The sequence below is a fragment of the Calliphora vicina genome, chromosome 5, assembly GCF_958450345.1.
Source record: "Calliphora vicina chromosome 5, idCalVici1.1, whole genome shotgun sequence".
NCBI classification, from domain to species: domain Eukaryota; kingdom Metazoa; phylum Arthropoda; class Insecta; order Diptera; family Calliphoridae; genus Calliphora; species Calliphora vicina.
Window position 1 is genome coordinate 109,616,626 of NC_088784.1, and position 19,003 is coordinate 109,635,628.

The following is a 19,003-nucleotide window of genomic DNA, read 5'->3' on the forward strand; positions in this document are numbered from 1 at the left end:
TGTACATACACACACATGTATGTATTACCTGCTTAGGTTTGTATGTGTTAATGGTTACATGTGTTTGTGTTGAGAGTTTTAATATTGAATTATTTCATTTACAGAGCATTGTGTAGTAGATGTTGTACGTTTTTCCTTCAAAAGTGGCAGGTTTATTAATTTTGTTGCTCCCTTTATTGATGCGGATAAACAAACAAGTTTGGTCTAAGATTTATTTCTCAGTTTTTCATTAAGCATGTGTTGTATTATTCGCAGAATTATATTTAAGTTAATGCATTTTATGTAATTTACCCTTAATTTGATATGATTTTAATAAAATATTTAAATCCCAGCAATTGTATAAGCAACCACTCACGTAACTAGTCTTGTGGCACATCCTTTCCCTGTAGCGACGTTATAACTCAGTATACTAAGTTATACAAAACTTTAACATGTTTTTATATCAATTACAAAATGTTGTCATGCTATTCTAAGGCACCTTTAAATATTTTGTTTTTTTTTTTGTTAATTTAGTGAGGATTTAAGCAAAAAAAAAACTTTGTCATAATTTCCCTTTAGATTTTTTTTTCTTGTTGTACATATTGTTGCTGTTTTTAACCGCGTCGTCAACATCATTAACATTTCTTTTTATTTTGCTATTGTTTCAAAAAAGCGTGGAAAACAACACATTATAAAAAGAGCCAACTAGACAGAAATGCCAGCTTAAACAAAAAAAAAATTTTATAATAAATATTTATAAATATAGACCTTCAGTATATTGTCTTTGTCATATACATATTTTAGATATACATACATGAATACTATAGATGGGCTCACGATAAAAAATTAATGGCAGTCACCCCCTGAAAATTAAGATACCATTTTCTAAGGTGGACCTTATTTTTTTTATTTTCGATTTTTTAAAAACGAAGGGAAGTTTAGTGTGAGGTTAGGATAAAAAAAATTTACAAGGGGAAAAATTATATTTTTTTAGATTTTGTAAAAATGTTGCCATTAAATAATAACTTTTGCAATTTAATATAAAAGAATTGAAATTATGTACGTAATTGTCATTGTAATGAGATATAAAATACAAAAATTGGTTAAAAAATTTTATTTTTTTTTAAAAATTCCCCAGGCCATTAACTTGTCTCAGGCCACTAGAAAGAGAAATGTAGGAACAAAATTAACATATTTTGAGAAATATTAAAATAAAAGCTAATTTTTAGTAAAAATATATTCATAGTTACTTGTATATAAGTTTTTGGCTTCGTAGGATAACGTTAACCTATTCGCAGGTATGACCAAAAAAATAAAACTTTTTTAACGGCAGTTTCAAATCTACATTTTCAAATTTTGTTAAACAAATTTCATAATTTTTTTATCATCACACAGAGATTTATTGAGAATATAAAAGGGAATTAAAATATGAAAAAAAATGTCAATACCTCATACAGTTTTTCCAAACCTGCGATTTAAATTTTGCGATTTTCGGGAAAAACTAATTTTTTGTCCCTATTTTGGCGAATGAGCCCAATTTCCTTACTGTTATAAAATATAAGTAAAACCTATACATACTTTTATAGGCTAGATAATTTTAAATATACTCTGAAAGTTTTACTAAATGAGAACAACGTTAAAATTTTGCAATATTTGAGATTTCTCAATGAAAGATATTATATTTTTCGACCGATTTTAATGAAACTTAAGGATATATACCTTAAGGTCTAACATTTACAATTACAATGCAAAAATGGAAATAAACCCATAAGAGCACTTGGGTTCGTGAAGTCAAATAGTCAAAATATTTTTACTATAAACATGTTGCTGCAACATATTTACTATAAACATGTTGCTGCAACATATTTACTATAAACATGTTGCTGCAACATATTTACTATAAACATGTTGCTGCAACATATTTACTATAAACATGTTGCTGCAACATATTTACTATAAACATGTTGCTGCAACATATTTACTATAAACATGTTGCTGCAACATATTTACTATAAACATGTTGCTGCAACATATTTACTATAAACATGTTGCTGCAACATATTTACTATAAACATGTTGCTGCAACATATTTACTATAAACATGTTGCTGCAACATATTTACTATAAACATGTTGCTGCAACATATTTACTATAAACATGTTGCTGCAACATATTTACTATAAACATGTTGCTGCAACATATTTACTATAAACATGTTGCTGCAACATATTTACTATAAACATGTTGCTGCAACATATTTACTATAAACATGTTGCTACAACATATTTACTATAAACATGTTGCTACAACATATTTACTATAAACATGTTGCTGCAACATATTTACTATAAACATGTTGCGGCAACATATTTACTTCAAACATGTTGCGGCAACATATTTACTTCAAACATGTTGCGGCAACATATTTACTTCAAACATGTTGCGGCAACATATTTACTTCAAACATGTTGCGGCAACATATTTACTTCAAACATGTTGCGGCAACATTTTTACTTCAAACATGTTGCGGCAACGTATTTACTTCAAACATGTTGCGGCAACATATTTACTTCAAACATGTTGCGGCAACATATTTACTTCAAACATGTTGCGGCAACATATTTACTTCAAACATGTTGCGGCAACATATTTACTTCAAACATGTTGCGGCAACATATTTACTTCAAACATGTTGCGGCAACATATTTACTTCAAACATGTTGCGGCAACATATTTTCTTCAAACATGTTGCGGCAACATATTTACTTCAAACATGTTGCGGCAACATATTTACTTCAAACATGTTGCGGCAACATATTTACTTCAAACATGTTGCGGCAACATATTTACTTCAAACATGTTGCGGCAACATATTTACTTCAAACATGTTGCGGCAACATAATTTCTCTAAACATGTTGCGGCAACATATTTTCTTCAAACATGTTGCGGCAACATATTTTCTTCAAGCATGTTGAGGCAACATATTTACTTCAAACATGTTGCGCCAAATAAATTTACTTCAAACATTTCTCGGCAACATATTTTCATCAAACATGTTGCGGCAACATATTTTCATCAAACATGTTGCGGCAACATATTTTCTTCAAACATGTTGCGGCAACATTTTTACTTCAAACATGTTGCGTCAACATATGTACTTCAAACATGTTGCGTCAACATAAGTACTTCAAACATGTTGCGGCAACATATGTACTTCAAACATGTTGCGGCAACATATGTACTTCAAACATGTTGCTGCTACATATTTACTGTAAACATGTTGCTGCTAAATTTTCAGTATAAATATGTTGCTGTTAAGTTTTTAGTTTAAACATGTTGCTGCAACATATTTAGACAACAAAACATTTTATATAAACATGGCGCAGAACAGTATATTGTTAATATGAATAAGACTTCATTTTGAGGAGGTGAATGAAAGCGCGTTGTTATATTTATAAGTGTATATGTATGAATACTTGCTGGTATTTGTAGACTACATTTATTAAACCTTTAAAAATAACTTACAAAAGAATCTTTAACACAACAAATCGGCCTGCAAAATATGCTCCTTTTTATCATGACTATTTTGTTTTATTTATTTTTTCCTTTTGTTATTCATATTAATTGTTTGCTTTTAGTTGTTCATCGCCATCAAGGGAGACGTACAATGATGGCATCAGTATTGCTGGCCACCAAATATAAATATATCTTTTAAAATCTGAAACTTGTATTTGTACAAAACATAAAACAACCATTTAAGTGACTCTCGTAATAGTTAACATTTTCCTCTACACAAACACAGACGTAACTACTTGGACACGAATGTGCAAGATAGTTTCATTTCCTTTTGGTGTTATTTAGTCTACTCACTAACCTCCCCTCCCATCCCCTCTCCCACACACAACCACATACGTTCACTTAATCCTGTAGCCTTCATTAAAATAATATTTTTTTTGTTGCTGCTGCTTCTGCCGCCACTGTTTGACTAATTGCAGTTTGTGTTGAAAAACAACGGAAACTAACGGTAAATTGTCAGTTCCTTCTGTTTTGTTTGTTGTTGTTATTTTTAAACACAGTTTGTTGTTATTTTAATATTTAGTTTTCATGTTTTATGAAGAAAAAACAAACATTCAGTTTTTGTCGTGTTGAACAGAAGTTGATGGGCTGGGCTGTCTGTCTACAGGGCTGTGAGGGTGTTATTTTATACACTCAGCGAATAACACAAGTAAATGTTTGAATTTTTCAGATTTAATTAATTTATACATTTAAATTAAATAACTGTACTCATTTGATTTGGATTTTGTTAATAGTTTTGTGGGAGTGAAAACAGCCAGCCTAAAAATTTGAAATTTTTTACCCATCAATTAAGTATTAACAGTGTATTTTAGCTTCTTATTACAGTGGTTGGGTGAAAATGTTATTAAAAAAAAACAAATATTTTACATACATACATCAAATAAAAACAAAACTTACTTACATTCAGTATTCATTTGCAAATGTATTTCAATAAACTCGTATACATTTTTGTAAATGTAAAAGTTTTCAGTGTAATACGATTAATTGTGTGGTTCCTTTTGTGTGGTGCATGTAAGCCTCCTTTTTTTTAATATAAAATCGCTGGCAAACATAAATAAATTTAAAGGTGTATTAAATTTAAATGAATTAACATGTTTTTTCTTTGTTTCACTCTTTTTTTTTTTGTTTCATTATTTAACTGACAATGAATAATGAACATTTTATAATAAATTGAGGGCAGTTTTATACTCATGGCACATTTAGCTTAACATATTATTAGCATTGGTTTTTATAAAATATTTGATTATTATTTGCAGCCAGACATTTAGAATACCTTAAGTTTTGAGTTAAATGGAACAAAAATGATTTGATGGATGACTTGTTATTTTAGTCATATTGAATAATAGCATTTAATTTTGATTTTTTTACATTCATCTAAATTACGAGACACGTTTTTTATTACTAAGGAAAATATTATTTTCTAAATTTCACGTCTGTGGGTTTATCAGAAAAAAAAGTGCTCTGCAAAATGTCCACTTCGAACATGTTGATTAAACATTATTGCTTTGAACATGTTTCTGAAACATTTCTACTTGGAATATGTTGCTGAAACAATTTACTATTAATATGTTGTTGCAAAATTTTACTTCGAACATGTTGGTGCAAGGATTTCACGTTCGAACAAGAAGCTGCAATATTCTTAGTTGCTGCAATATGTTTACTATAAACATGTTGCTTCAAAATTGTTGCTATCAACATGTTGCTACAGCATTTGTTGAGCATATGAATTAAAAATTCGTAATTTACAATAGATGACATATCTTTTGAACGCGGATTTTGTTTTTAATAACTTATATGCTCGGAATCCATATGTTTCCAGAAAGATCGGAAAAGGTTATAGCTATTAATAGCAGTTTTAAGTCATACACCCAATAGCATTAAAAACAAGTTAGAGAGCTAAATTCAAATTATAATTTAAAATTCAAATTTTAAATATTTTTAGGTAATCAAAATAATTTTTTTTTTCAAAATTGTTTTAAACCAAACAAAAATTTTTAACGAATTGTTTTTTAATTTTTGTCCAATTTTTTTTTAATTAATTTTTTTTTTTAAATTTATTAGTGAAAAAAATTGTTTTGATGAAAAAAAAATTCAAATTAAAAAATATTTGTCCCGATTTTGACCCATTGTAGGTCCAACTTACTATAGCCATATAAACATCGCTGCAATGCACATCGAAAAATCTGTCATTAGATATCCATATACGTTGTCCCGTTTTCTTCCTTATATCTCTGCCATTTGTTTGCCGATTTGCTCTATTTTAAATATTTTTACGTTTTAACCTTTTCAAAACGTTGGTTTATTTCCTTTAAATAAACCGGATATTTTTGATCGTAAATAAAAGCCGTTTAGTAGTTTAAAAATTGTAACAACTCTTTATTTATTTAAAATGTACATCAACAGAATTAAATAGTCGCTCAGTGTTTTTTTACACGTTTATAAATTCGCAGAAATACAGACACACTTTATAATGTACACAAATTCACTTGAAAATATAGCGCACTTTAAGGCACTCAGTTGATGTTTATTCGAATAGTGTTTCTGAAAAACTGAACTAACGACTGCAACCTCTGCCACTATTTATAACACTGCCATCTGCACTCTAGATTGTTCTTTAACTGTCAAAGCTCGTATATTCGAAGCCTAGAGCTTTCGAATACTCACGCCATCTCTGGTGAACTTTCTACAATGTTCTTTAACTGTCAATACTCGAATATTCGAATTCGAATATACGAGTCGCAGCAAACATTCAGCGTTGCCATACTTACGATCAATGATCAACTTAGAGCTTTTATTTAATGTTAATAATGCCCACAGATATGTTATAGTTTGAGAGGCACTGCTTTCAAATAGCATTATGCAACTTTAAATCAGCCGTTAAAATCGTTATATTTGAATTCAAGTACAATTTCGTAAAAATGTCAACCGAGAATTCCCGATATATTGATGTATCAATTATGTTTGTCTGTAATTTGTAGGCTACGGAAAGTTGATTTCAACATACAGACGGACAGACCGTCAGGCGGACATGGCTATATCGACTACGCTATCTATAACGATCCAGAGTATATATAATTTGTGGGGTTGCAAATGAAAAATGTAGAAATTACAAACGGAAAGACAAACTTATATATACCCTTGCCACTCATGGTGTATAAATACCGGAGAATTTCGGGAATAAATACATTTTTTTTTTAATAATTTCCAGGAATAAATGAAGTCCGGGAAATTAGGAAACCTATTATCAAAATTTAGCTACATGATTTTTTTTTCTATAAACATGTTGCTGCAATATTTTTACTATCAACTTGTTTCGGTAACATTTCATTCATAAACTTTAGTTTTAATTACCAAAAATGACACTGTCATCAACATTCTATCTTAATTGATTTTTGTAACAAAAATAAGAAAAAACATTAAATAAACTAATTCATCATTTCACAAAATTGAAATAACCTTTTGTGCTGTCATTGCCTATCTCTAATCACCTGTTCCCATACCTGTTCATCGCAATTATGTTTAAGCCTAAATATATTTAAACGTTATTAAAGTCAACAGCTTTTCATCACTGATTATATCTTCAAATTTCATATTGAAACCTAAAAACTTGTCAAAAAATAAAAACACATCAATCTCGACAAAATAATGTTTTAGAAATCACCTTTTTGTTTAAGTTCATTAGGCTGAAAGGTAAATGATGAAAAAAGTTTTTTTGTTTCAAACTAAATTTACCCTCCACCAGTCAAAAGGTTGTCAACGGTTTCGAAAAGGTGCCTGAATGACTGAGTGATTGGCTGGTTGGTTGGCTGGCTGGTTGCCTGGTTATTTAAAATGTCATAATTGTGTAAATATGTTTTGTTGTGACAGAAACAACTTGCAGCCAGCTCGTTTGACAACATTTAACCGCAATGAATGCAAGCAAAGTTAGGTCTATTCATGCCTACATCCTTATGTCTGTCCGTCCGTCTGTCTGAGTGAGTTTTTGCTTAAACTTTATAATTAAACTAAGAGTGTTGTTTTAAAGTTTAACCACAATATTATGTTGACTAAAGTCAATCACAGGCCTTATTTGATAAAATATATTTACCTAGTTTATGAAATTCTTAGAAAATTGCTCTTGCTGGAACTTTATGAACAAAATGAAAGTAAAAAGTTTTTTTTAGTTTTATAAAATTCATTGTAAAGAGTTTTATAAACTAAACTAGACTATTTGCTATTTTGTGGTCTTTCGAATAAATTGTTTTTAGAAAAAGGTTTTTTTCTTTGATTTATTTGCAAGTGTGTGACCCAGATTTTAATTGTTGTATTGACATTGATACTTCATGTTGTTTCATGATCATGTTCATTTTAATTTCATTACACAAACCATTTTCATATGAGAGACGAACAAAATATTGACTCATGTTTATAAGTCAATTGTAAATGAATTAAACTAAAAGCAAGAAAAAAAAAATATTAGAAAAAAATATCTAGAAAATATAGAAAAAAGAATCTTGTAAATCAACAAACCATGAAGGCAATTTGTTATACGTTTTTCTGTTTATATATGAAGGTATGTATGTATTTATTGTAGACTATGTGTGTGTTCTAGTATTTATTTGTGGCATACAACATACATATAACATTGATAATGAAAAGAACAAGCCAATAGTAAAACCATAACAAAATACATAGTCTGTTGTGCTAATGAATGTCTTGGACAATAACACTCAAAAATAAACCCAAACACACTCACTCAATCATTCATTCAGTCTATCAGCACGAGACGTATGAGTAATATTAATTGAGATTTGATGCAAAACCAAACACATCATACTCACAAACATACATACATAAATATATACATTAGAGTGACAATCAGTTGTATGGAAAAAAATTTTTGTTAAAATTTTAAAGAGTGCCGGGTGGAATATTGTGACACTAGGCCTAAATGTTAAGTGCTGAAAATTTGAGCCAAATCGGGCAACGATTTCTGGACGCGCATCGAGGTCAAAGTTCAGATATATGCAAAATTTTACTGTTAATATGGAATAAATAGGTGAAACTCGTTAACTTTCTGCATTGTTTTCTAGAAATGTGTAGATTTATTTATATTAATGAATATTACATTAAAACAAAATTTTTGGAAATTAACCCTGTATCTCCTTTGGTTCAAAATGACCCAAAAACTGTATTATCGCCAAAATTAGAGAAAAATGCAAATTTTTCAGTTTTTGAAAAAATTTTGCTACTAAATAAATACTTTTGCAATTGAATGCAAAAGAATCGAAATATGTACGTAATTATCGTTGTAATGAGATATAAATGACAAAATTTGATTAAAAAATTTTAAAGTTATTACAAATTCGCCAGACCATTAACGTGTTTCAGGCCACTTGAACAAAAAATTTAGGAAAAAAATTAAGATATTTCGAGGAAAATTAAAATAAAAGCTCATTTTTACTTAAAATATGTCCATATTTACTTGTATATGAGTTTTTGTCTTCGTAGGGTACCGTTAACCTATTCGGAGGGATGGCCAAAAAAAATAATTTTTTTTAACGGCTGTTTCAAAACTCCATTTTCAAATTTTTAAAAATTTTGTTAAACAAATTTCAGATTTTTTCGATCATCACATTGGGGATTATTGAGATCAAAATAGGGAATAAAAATATGTAAAAATTATGTCAATACCTCTTACAGTTTTTCCGTACCTGCGATTTAAATTTTGCGTTTTTCAAGAAAAACTAATTTTTTGTCCATATTTAGGCGAATGAGTCCAATTTCCTTACTGTTATAAATTTTAAGTAAAACCTATTCATAATATTATAGTCCTTGTAATTTTAAATATGTTCCGAAAGTTTTACTAAAATCGGAAAACGATAACCTTTGAATCGTGAAGGTCAAAGGTCAAATTTTTCAATATTTGGAATTTCTAATGAAAATATAGCGAAATGTTATATAGTTTTGGGCCGATTTTCATGAAACTTGAGGAAAATATATAATGGTGTCTAGCATTTGCAACAACAGTTCAAAAATGGATTTTAACCTTTAAGAGTACTTGGGGTCAAAATTGTTGTGTTTTTCGTGATTTTAAAAGTTGAGGGTAATTTGGACCCCAAGTGCTGCTAAGGGGTAATTTCCATTTTTGTGCTGTGATTTTAAATTCTGAACTTCATGTTATATTTTCCTCAAGTTTCATGAAAATCGGCCCAAAAATATATAACATTTCGCTATATTTTCATTAGAAATTCCAAATATTGAAAAATTTGACCTTTGACCTTCACGATTCAAAGGTTATCGTTTTCCGATTTTAGTAAAACTTTCAGAAGATATTTAAAATTACAAGGACTATAATATTATGAATAGGTTTTACTTAAAATTTATAACAGTAAGGAAATTGGACTCATTCGCCTAAATATAGACAAAAAAATAGTTTTTCTTGAAAAACGCAAAATTTAAATCGCAGGTACGGAAAAACTGTAAGAGGTATTGACATAATTTTTTCACATTTTTATTCCCTATTTTGATCTCAATAAACCCCAATGTGATGATCCAAAAAATCTGAAATTTGTTTAACAAAATTTTTAAAAATTTGAAAATAGAGTTTTGAAACAGCCGTTAAAAAAAATTATTTTTTTTGGCCATCCCTCCGAATAGGTTAACGGTACCCTACGAAGACAAAAACTCATATACAAGTAAATATGGACATATTTTAAGTAAAAATGAGCTTTTATTTTAATTTTCCTCGAAATATCTTAATTTTTTTCCTAAATTTTTTGTTCAAGTGGCCTGAAACACGTTAATGGTCTGGCGAATTTGTAATAACTTTAAAATTTTTTAATCAAATTTTGTCATTTATATCTCATTACAACGATAATTACGTACATATTTCGATTCTTTTGCATTCAATTGCAAAAGTATTTATTTAGTAGCAAAATTTTTTCAAAAACTGAAAAATTTGCATTTTTCTCTAATTTTGGCGATAATACAGTTTTTGGGTCATTTTGAACCAAAGGAGATACAGGGTTAATTTCCAAAAATTTTTTTTTAATGTAATATTCATTAATATAAATAAATCTACACATTTCTAGAAAACAATGCAGAAAGTTAACGAGTTTCACCTATTTATTCCATATTAACAGTAAAATTTTGCATATATCTGAACTTTGACCTCGATGCGCGTCCAGAAATCGTTGCCCGATTTGGCTCAAATTTTCAGCACTTAACATTTAGGCCTAGTGTCACAATATTCCACCCGGCACTCTTTGAAATCTAAAAAAAAAATCGGCTGTCACTCTAATATACATATGTGTATGGATGTAATAATTCATAAAATCAACAATAGAAGACAATAAATTGTATGCAGAGTGATTTTACACTTAGAAAAATTAGTGTGCTTGAAAGTATAGGCGATTTTTAATTAACATTTCGGCATATTTTGTCGAAACTTTCAAACACAGAAAAAATAAATTAATATTTGGAATGAGTTTTTTAATAAATACCCAGCAGCTTTAGGAGACTGTCATTAACTAGTGAATTTACCTATAATTTAGGGAGACAATTAGTATAACTAGCTACGTGGATGCCCTAAGCAGGGGATCAATTTAACTTTTTAGATTATAATGAGACTGTCTGATACCTGGTCCAAATTATTCAACATATTGGATTCACATACTGTTTACATAGAGTCAGTTACCTTACTAACTATCAAACTGCTTACATGATCAGCTACATAACTAGTTATTTTAACAAGTACGGATGCTAATTAACTTCAAATAGTCAGTTAACAAGACATCTTATAGACAGTCCAATAGCCGATATCTTGTAAAAAACCTTCCTTCCACAACTCTCCAAAAGATTACTTCTGGTGAGTAAAATAATAAACGTTAAAAGTGACTACACTCTAGATTACTTAGAGACACTTAAGTGACAATTGACTTCATGCTAGATTACCTGGGATGTATAAAGTAACCAATTGACTTTTCTCTGCTCTACAAATGACCCAAAATATATAAATTGAGGTCAGCCTCGTCATCAGATATTAGAGAAAATTACTATCTATAAGGGATACATTTAATACTTGCTTAACTGCTGGGTATTATTGGGTGTATGTCTTAAAAATGCGAAATTTCGATCTCTTTCACTTCGGGTTATCGTAATTGATCCAAAACTAAATTGTGTTGTACAGCGTTTAAACATAATTTCGGACATGCAAAATAGTCTTTCAATTTCAATTCATATTGTACCAAATTACCCTGCTTTTGAATGAATCCTGTTGCTCGCCAACTTTTTAAAATTGCTGATTGAGTATCTCCCTATGATTTTAGAAGCTCCTGTTCAGTTTGGCAACAACAATCATGGAGTAATGCCTCCAATTCTTGGCCTTCAAAATTATTTGGCTGGCCTGGGCGATATTTGTCTTTCGTGTCAAACTCACTACTTATGAACAGCACAAACCATCTCTCGCTCGTTGAAACGGATGAAACACATTAACCATAAGCTTCAATGAGCAGTCAGTTTGTTCAGCTGCACTTTTTTCAAATTGAAGAAGTAAAGCTAAACTTCTCGTATATGACGCTTTGTTGGTACAAAATACTACATTTTCGAAGCAAAAAAAAAAAAACTTTACACTAAAATGTTCAGTAACTACGTGAGAACAAATGGCAGATATGTACTCTTCCAAATGACATATAAGTTGTTAAAAATAAAAACCACGTTCAAAAGATACGCTATATATTGATAATCCCGCATTTTTAAGTCATGCTCCCAATATGAATTGAAATCAAATCAAACTATTTGAATCATCAATTATTTGAATTAGTCTACTATTTATATTTGTCCAATTCACAACGTAGTTGTATATTGTAAGTTGTATGATACAACTATTGTGGTTGTGAACGCAAATTTCTCAAAGTCGTAAGTTTACCTTGTCAAGCCTTGAAAATGCCAAAATAAACAGATAAAAACATAACATCCCAAAGTCTATTAATATGCAAAATTAATAGTGCAGCGAAAAATATCAAACTAACGTCTGAATTGTGTAAAAATGCATACAATTGACAAATATTTAAAACAAATTATCGTTTTTCATAAATTAAATAAATTAACTGATTTCAGTGGTTTGGTTGTTATTTTATACTAAATTGAACAAATTTTTTTGTTTATGTATAAATATGAACTTTTGGTAACACATACATTTTCATACAACATTCGAAAAACATATGTAAAAATATTGTAGGTGTTGTACAAAATATTTATATAGAAATTATCAACAACATTTGTACAACTATTGTAGATTCAGACGACTTATAACTCATACGACTGTACAACGTCAGTTGTGAATTGAACAATTGTATGTAGATATTTATTTGTATATTTTTTTTCAGTGTAAACACAGCTGCCAGTCGAGCAGTCAATCTACTGCATGAGTAAATTACATGGCAATGAAACTTACACATACTAGTTTTTGCAAAAAAAGAAGGAAATAAAAATTTATTGGGTGAATACTAGGGTGGCCCTTAGCTTGGATTTTTTTACATATTCCGTACTCCCAAAATCTGAAATTGTTCTCTGTCAACTAAAAAGAAGAATTTATAAAATTATTTCATTTCACGAAGATGTCAATCTTCAAGTCCTAAGGTTTTCACCAATAGCAAATACTTATATAAAAAGCTTAAATTTACTATTAAGAAGCACCACAAACCCTTTGAAAAATTTCATATATTTTTTTAAATATCCTCTATTCGAAGCTGAACAACTTTTGTAAAATTTCATTACGATATCTCCAATAGTTAGAAAAAATTACTTCAAGACTACTGTGCACTGATATATAAGGATTAAAAATACTGTTACGAAATTGTACTTGAATTCAAATATAACGATTTTAACGGCTGATTTAAAGTTGTATAATGCTTTCAAATAGCAGTGCCCAAAGTTTAACATATCTTTGGGCATTATTAACATTGAATAAAAGCTTTCAGTTGACCTTTGATCGGAAGTATGAAAACGCTGTTTGCTGCGACCGTATATTCGAATTCGAATATTCAGTTAAAGAACAGTGTAGAAAGTACACCACAGATGGCGTATGTATTAGAAAGTTCTAGACAGTTAACGAGCAATCTAGAGTGCAGATGGCAGTGTTATAAATAGTGGCAGAGGTTGCAGTCGTTAGTGAGTTTATCAGAGACGCTTTTCGAATAAACATCAACTGAGTGCCTTAAAGGGTGCTGTATTTTTCAAGTGAATTCGTGTACATTATAAAGTGTGTCTGTATTTCTGCGAATTTATAAACGTGTATAAAAAACATTGAGTAACTATTTAATTCTGTTGTTGTACATTTTAAATAAATAAAGAGTTGTTACAATTTTAAAACTACTAAACGTCTTTTATTTGCAATCAAAAGTATCCGGTTTATTTAAAGGAAATAAACCAACGTTTTGAAAAGGTTAAAACGTAACAATACGTATGGGAATCAAATTGAAATGAGTGGAATATCTTTTATGGCATAAATGATGCCTTTATTCTGCCTTTTACCCTTTCTTTGTGTTCTTTTCTGATAAAAATGTAGTTTGGTCTTTTCAAATAATGTTGCCCTGAAACCCCAAAAATATCCTACATGTTACTTTTTAAACAGCTTTTCTTGTTATTGTTTTTGAAGTTCATTTGTGTTAATGAAATAGTTTTTGTATATTTTGATTAAAAGTGTTAAAATGGAAGCAAAATGTATAGTTTTAGAATATTTAGAAGCTACATAAAAAAATTGTTCGTTAAAAATCTACTAATGTTTATTAGGGTATGGGAAACCCTTAATAAATCTACAAAATATGTTGGCAATATTTTGTGTCAGAAAAGAAAACAAAGAATAACAAGAAGGGAAGCCTCTCATGTTTTCTTTGAAAGAAAACAACATAAAATATTTTTTTTTTTAATTTTTTGATATTTTGTTATAAAAAAATTTTGGAGTTTGAGTTGTGCGAGAAATTTTATTTTGGAATTTTTTTTCAACATTTAACTTTTATGGATATTTAAATAAAATGTGCATTATACGATTTTGTTCAAATATTTTGCACTTATTTTTAATATGACAGAAAACTATTTTAGACCTTGGTATCATGAAAAATCGTTAAAGCCCTCTATAAGAACCACCCTAGTGAGTACTCTTGCACTGCCAATATGTCTAGTATAGATGGCAATGTAAACAAAGGGTTTCATTGTTTTCAATATTGAACATTTATTTTTTTTTGCTTTATGACTTTGAAATTTTTAAAACAAATATTTCATTTAATTTAAATTTATTTTTCTTTTATTTACAGTTAAGAAAATATCATTAAAATATTTTTGGTGATGAAAACAAAACTGAGAATTATTATAACAACTGACGACATCATTAACATCAGCATCATAGAACCAGCACAAACATAAATTGTTCACACTCGATCAAAAGAGATAAAAACGCTTAAAGTGACACAACACATAAAATAAGTAGATGCATACGTCATTATAAAGCAAAAACACAAAAACCAATTTAAACGTCAACAAGACACACAGCTACTAAAACTGAAACTGAAACAAACTACAAAATACTTAAAACGACGTCATTATAAATTCAATACAAGGAAAAGAAAACAAGAAAACAAAACAGAAAATTTCCCACAAAAAAATTGAGCAAGGTTAGGTGACACACAGTGACAGCCAAGCAGTCAAGTCAACAATCTTTCTCTCAGCCACCCAACAAGCTATAACAGCAAAAACAACAAACAGCTTCTTGTGCTTCATCTAACCCAAATAAAAGTAAAGAGAACCATTAACCAAACAACCAACAACCAGTCAGCCAAACCAAACAAATAAACAAACAGCCAGCGAGTTAAACAGTCCGACGAACAAAAACTGCACACACCGAGAGAAAAATTACCACAAATTCAACATTAGAAATAAAGAGCAAAAAATATTGAAAAAAACACAAACAAAATCTTAAATATTGAGATTAAGAGCAAAATGAGGTGTAAAAATCCAAGCTAAAAGGAAAATTGTCAAATGATTTCTTAAAAACCAAAAAAATAAAAAATAAAACGAATAAAAATAGCTAGAAAATAGAAAAAAGTGCTTAAATGAAACAAAAATAAAATAAATTTTCTGCTGCAAAATCTAAAAAATCATCAACGACAAAAAAATTATCAAAAAAAAATAAAGAAGAAAAAGTCAAATAGAATCTAATAAAGCGGAAGATTTTGTTCCTCTTGTGTGGTTGATAAAGCAGAGAAGAAATTTTTGTTTTTGGGGTCTTTAGTTAAAATCCGTTGGTCCAACATCAAACAAGGCGCGTTAAACGAATTTGTCTTTGTAAATAACAAAAAAATAAGAAAAAAATAGTTAATTTTAATTTGAAATAAAATAGAAATTAAAAAAATTAAAAGAAATTCGCACATAAACGCAGGCAATTGAATGAAAATTTTAACGAATTTAAATTAAAAAAAAATAAAAAATTATAATATGAAATTAAACAAAACCAAGTTTTTAAGTGTCTCAGTGTTTCCCTAAAAGTGCTAAAGCAAAAGTCTTTAAATAAAAGAAATTATATAAAATAAATAGTATAGAAATAAAATAAAACCCCTCTATATTTTGTAACACAAATATTTATTATACAAAAAATAAAAAGAAAAAAATTAAAAAGCAAAATATGTATTTTTTGAAAATCTTTAATAATATGCCACAATATGCTGCATGCAACTAAATTCAACACCTACAACAACTATTTTCTACACAACATTTACTGCTGCTGCTACTCTTGTTGCTGCTGCTCTTCTACAAAGGATTAATTTAGCGTGATTTATTTTGTTGTTGCTGCAATTTTGTCAAGCTGTTGTTTTTTTCATTCGTTCTTTTTTTTTCAATATATAAATAACAAGGTAATTTTATTGTTACTAAAAATAATTATTCTATATTTAAGATTCTTTTTAATACAACATATTTTGAGGAAAAAAATCTAATTTAAATTGAAAATTAAATGAATTTTGTTAATACCCTACACTGGTTATATAGAAATATTGTGTTACAAAAATATTTTGTGGAAATTCCAAAAATTTTGGATTTGAATAGCTGACAAAATACTAGTAAAATTTTAATTTAAAACATTTTGTTATGGAAATAATTCGGTAGCATTTGCACAACTGTTGATATCTTATTTTGAAGATGAGTGTTTTTGGGTTGATTAGCAAAAGTTCAGTTTCGCTATAAGTATAGAGGCGAGTAGGTTCTACAAAATTTAAAAAAAATCGCCAAAAATTAATTTATGTTGCGAAAGTTAAAAAATTGTGCTCCCAAAGCCTAATATTTCTCCATGATCTAAAAATCAAACGTTGAAAATTTGAGTAAAATCGAATAAAGTTTAGTTTAGAATTTGAAGTAAAATTAACAATATTTTCAAACAAAATCCGAAAAAATTAATTTAAAAATTGATTTTTATTTCATTTAACCATTATATGTTCCAAAAAAAGACAAAGTTTCCCGCATATCTTAAATGTAAAATTTTTAATTTTCAAAAATTTTCTTTAACGAAATTTTAAAAAATTAATAAAATTGTTTTCTATTCTAATAAACGCTAAATGTGGATTAAAATCAACAAATTTCAATTTGAATATACACAACAGTTTAAAAACATACAGTTGATGTTAACTATAACAGCTGCCTACTCACTCAAAAATCGCTGTTACTGTATATAGACAGCTTCATCTCCTAAAAGTCTCATGAATAATCTAACGGACAAAACTCAAATATTCTATTTCCACAACAAGCAGCTTTTAAAGCTGTTTTATACTTATAAAAAATGTTAATAACAGCGTGATATCAGCAGTGTTAATAAGTAGAAGTTTTTACTGATGGAAATGTTTACATTACAATTTCGTAACATTATTTTCATTCAATTCAAATTCCAAGAAAATGTTCAAGTTCTGGAATTTGTAGGTGTTTAGTGATACTTCATACAAGAAAAAAATTATATTTTCCGGCCCTATAAAGTATATATATTCTGGATCCTTATAGATAGCGGAGTCGATTAAGCCATGTCCGCCTGTTTGTCTGTTTAAATCAATTTTCTGGAGACCCCAGATATCTTCGGGATCCAAATCTTCAATAATTCTGTCAGACATCCTTTCGAGAAGTTTCCTTTTTAAAAGCAGCAAAATCGGTCCACAAATGGTGTAGATATGAGGAAAATACCAGGACAACCTTGATTTTTTACCTATTTTTGAGCTATATCTGGATTACTATGTCATTAATATAGACAATATGGATATCTAATGATAGATATTTCAAAGACCTTTGCATTTGACCCTACAATCGGTCAAAATCGCAAAAAATATTTTTTAACCCGAATTTTTTTTTTCACCAAAAAAGAAAAAAATAAAAAACAAAAACAAATTTTTTTAAATTAAAAAAAAAAAAATTTAAAATAACAATTCGAAAAAAAATTTTCCAAAAAATTAAAAAAACAACTTTGAAAAAAAAAAATTTTGTTTACTTAAAAATATTTAAAATTTGTATTTTGAAGTATAATTTGGTGAAGGGTATATAAGATTCGGCATAGCCGAATATAGCTCTCTTACTTGTTTTTCATTTATTAGTGGAAAAATTATATGGCAAAAAAAAAAGTTTTAAAATTAATTTTTTTTTTAATTTTTGGTGATAAAATATTTGGGTTAAAAAATATTTTTTCCCGATTTTGACCCATTGTAGGTCCGACTTACTTTGGCCTTATTAACGCAAAGGTCTATGAAATATCTATCATTAGGTACCCATATTCTATATTAATGACTTAGTAATCCAGATATATATAAAAAATCGGTCAAAAATCGAGGTTGTCCTGGTTTTTTCCTTATATCTCAGACATTTGTGGGCCGATTTTCTCGATTTTAAATAGCAACCGGAAAGTTGTTGTCATTGAGCTGTCTCATCTTTTTATTAATAGATCTTTAAAATAACTTTAATTTGATATGTAACTCATATGCCCAGGTTTAACCCTTAATAATTTACACATAATCATATAGAGTACGGGTTAGCACTATAGCCACTAGGGCACAGTGGGGCAGAATCGAATTTTTTTGGAAATAAATCTGGCATTTCTAAACGGCTGGTCCGATCGGGATAAAATTTTACGTGGGCGTAGCCAAGGAGCATTCGAGTTTAAGTTATTAAAATGCGCTATACAAATGCTCCAGGGGCGTCGATATGGTGTACCTTCGACATATACAATTTTTAAACTCGTGCCTTTTTTTTTGTTTCCCATCCGATTTCAAAGATTTTAATATTTTTGAAAAGCGTTCGGCTAGGTCTTTAAAAAACATGCCTGCGTGTATTATTCTTTTGTGTATTTATCTTTTCTAGTTATAGGCATTTAAAAATTTTAATTTTAAAATTTGGCCGTTAGACAACTAAATTAGTAGTAACATACAAAAGATTTGAGGTCAACAT

General features: G+C 28.8%; 1 protein-coding gene across 1 annotated transcript in view; it reads left to right on the top strand.

Annotated features, from left to right (window-relative positions):
- The first annotated feature begins 14,863 nt into the window (after positions 1 to 14,863).
- LOC135960871 (uncharacterized) overlaps positions 14,864 to 19,003 on the top strand; it is a 339,112-nt gene continuing 334,972 nt past the window's right edge. The window contains exon 1 of the mRNA XM_065512271.1: positions 14,864 to 16,443. The gene's annotated coding sequence lies outside the window, so the exon portion shown is untranslated. The remainder of the gene's footprint in view (positions 16,444 to 19,003) is intronic.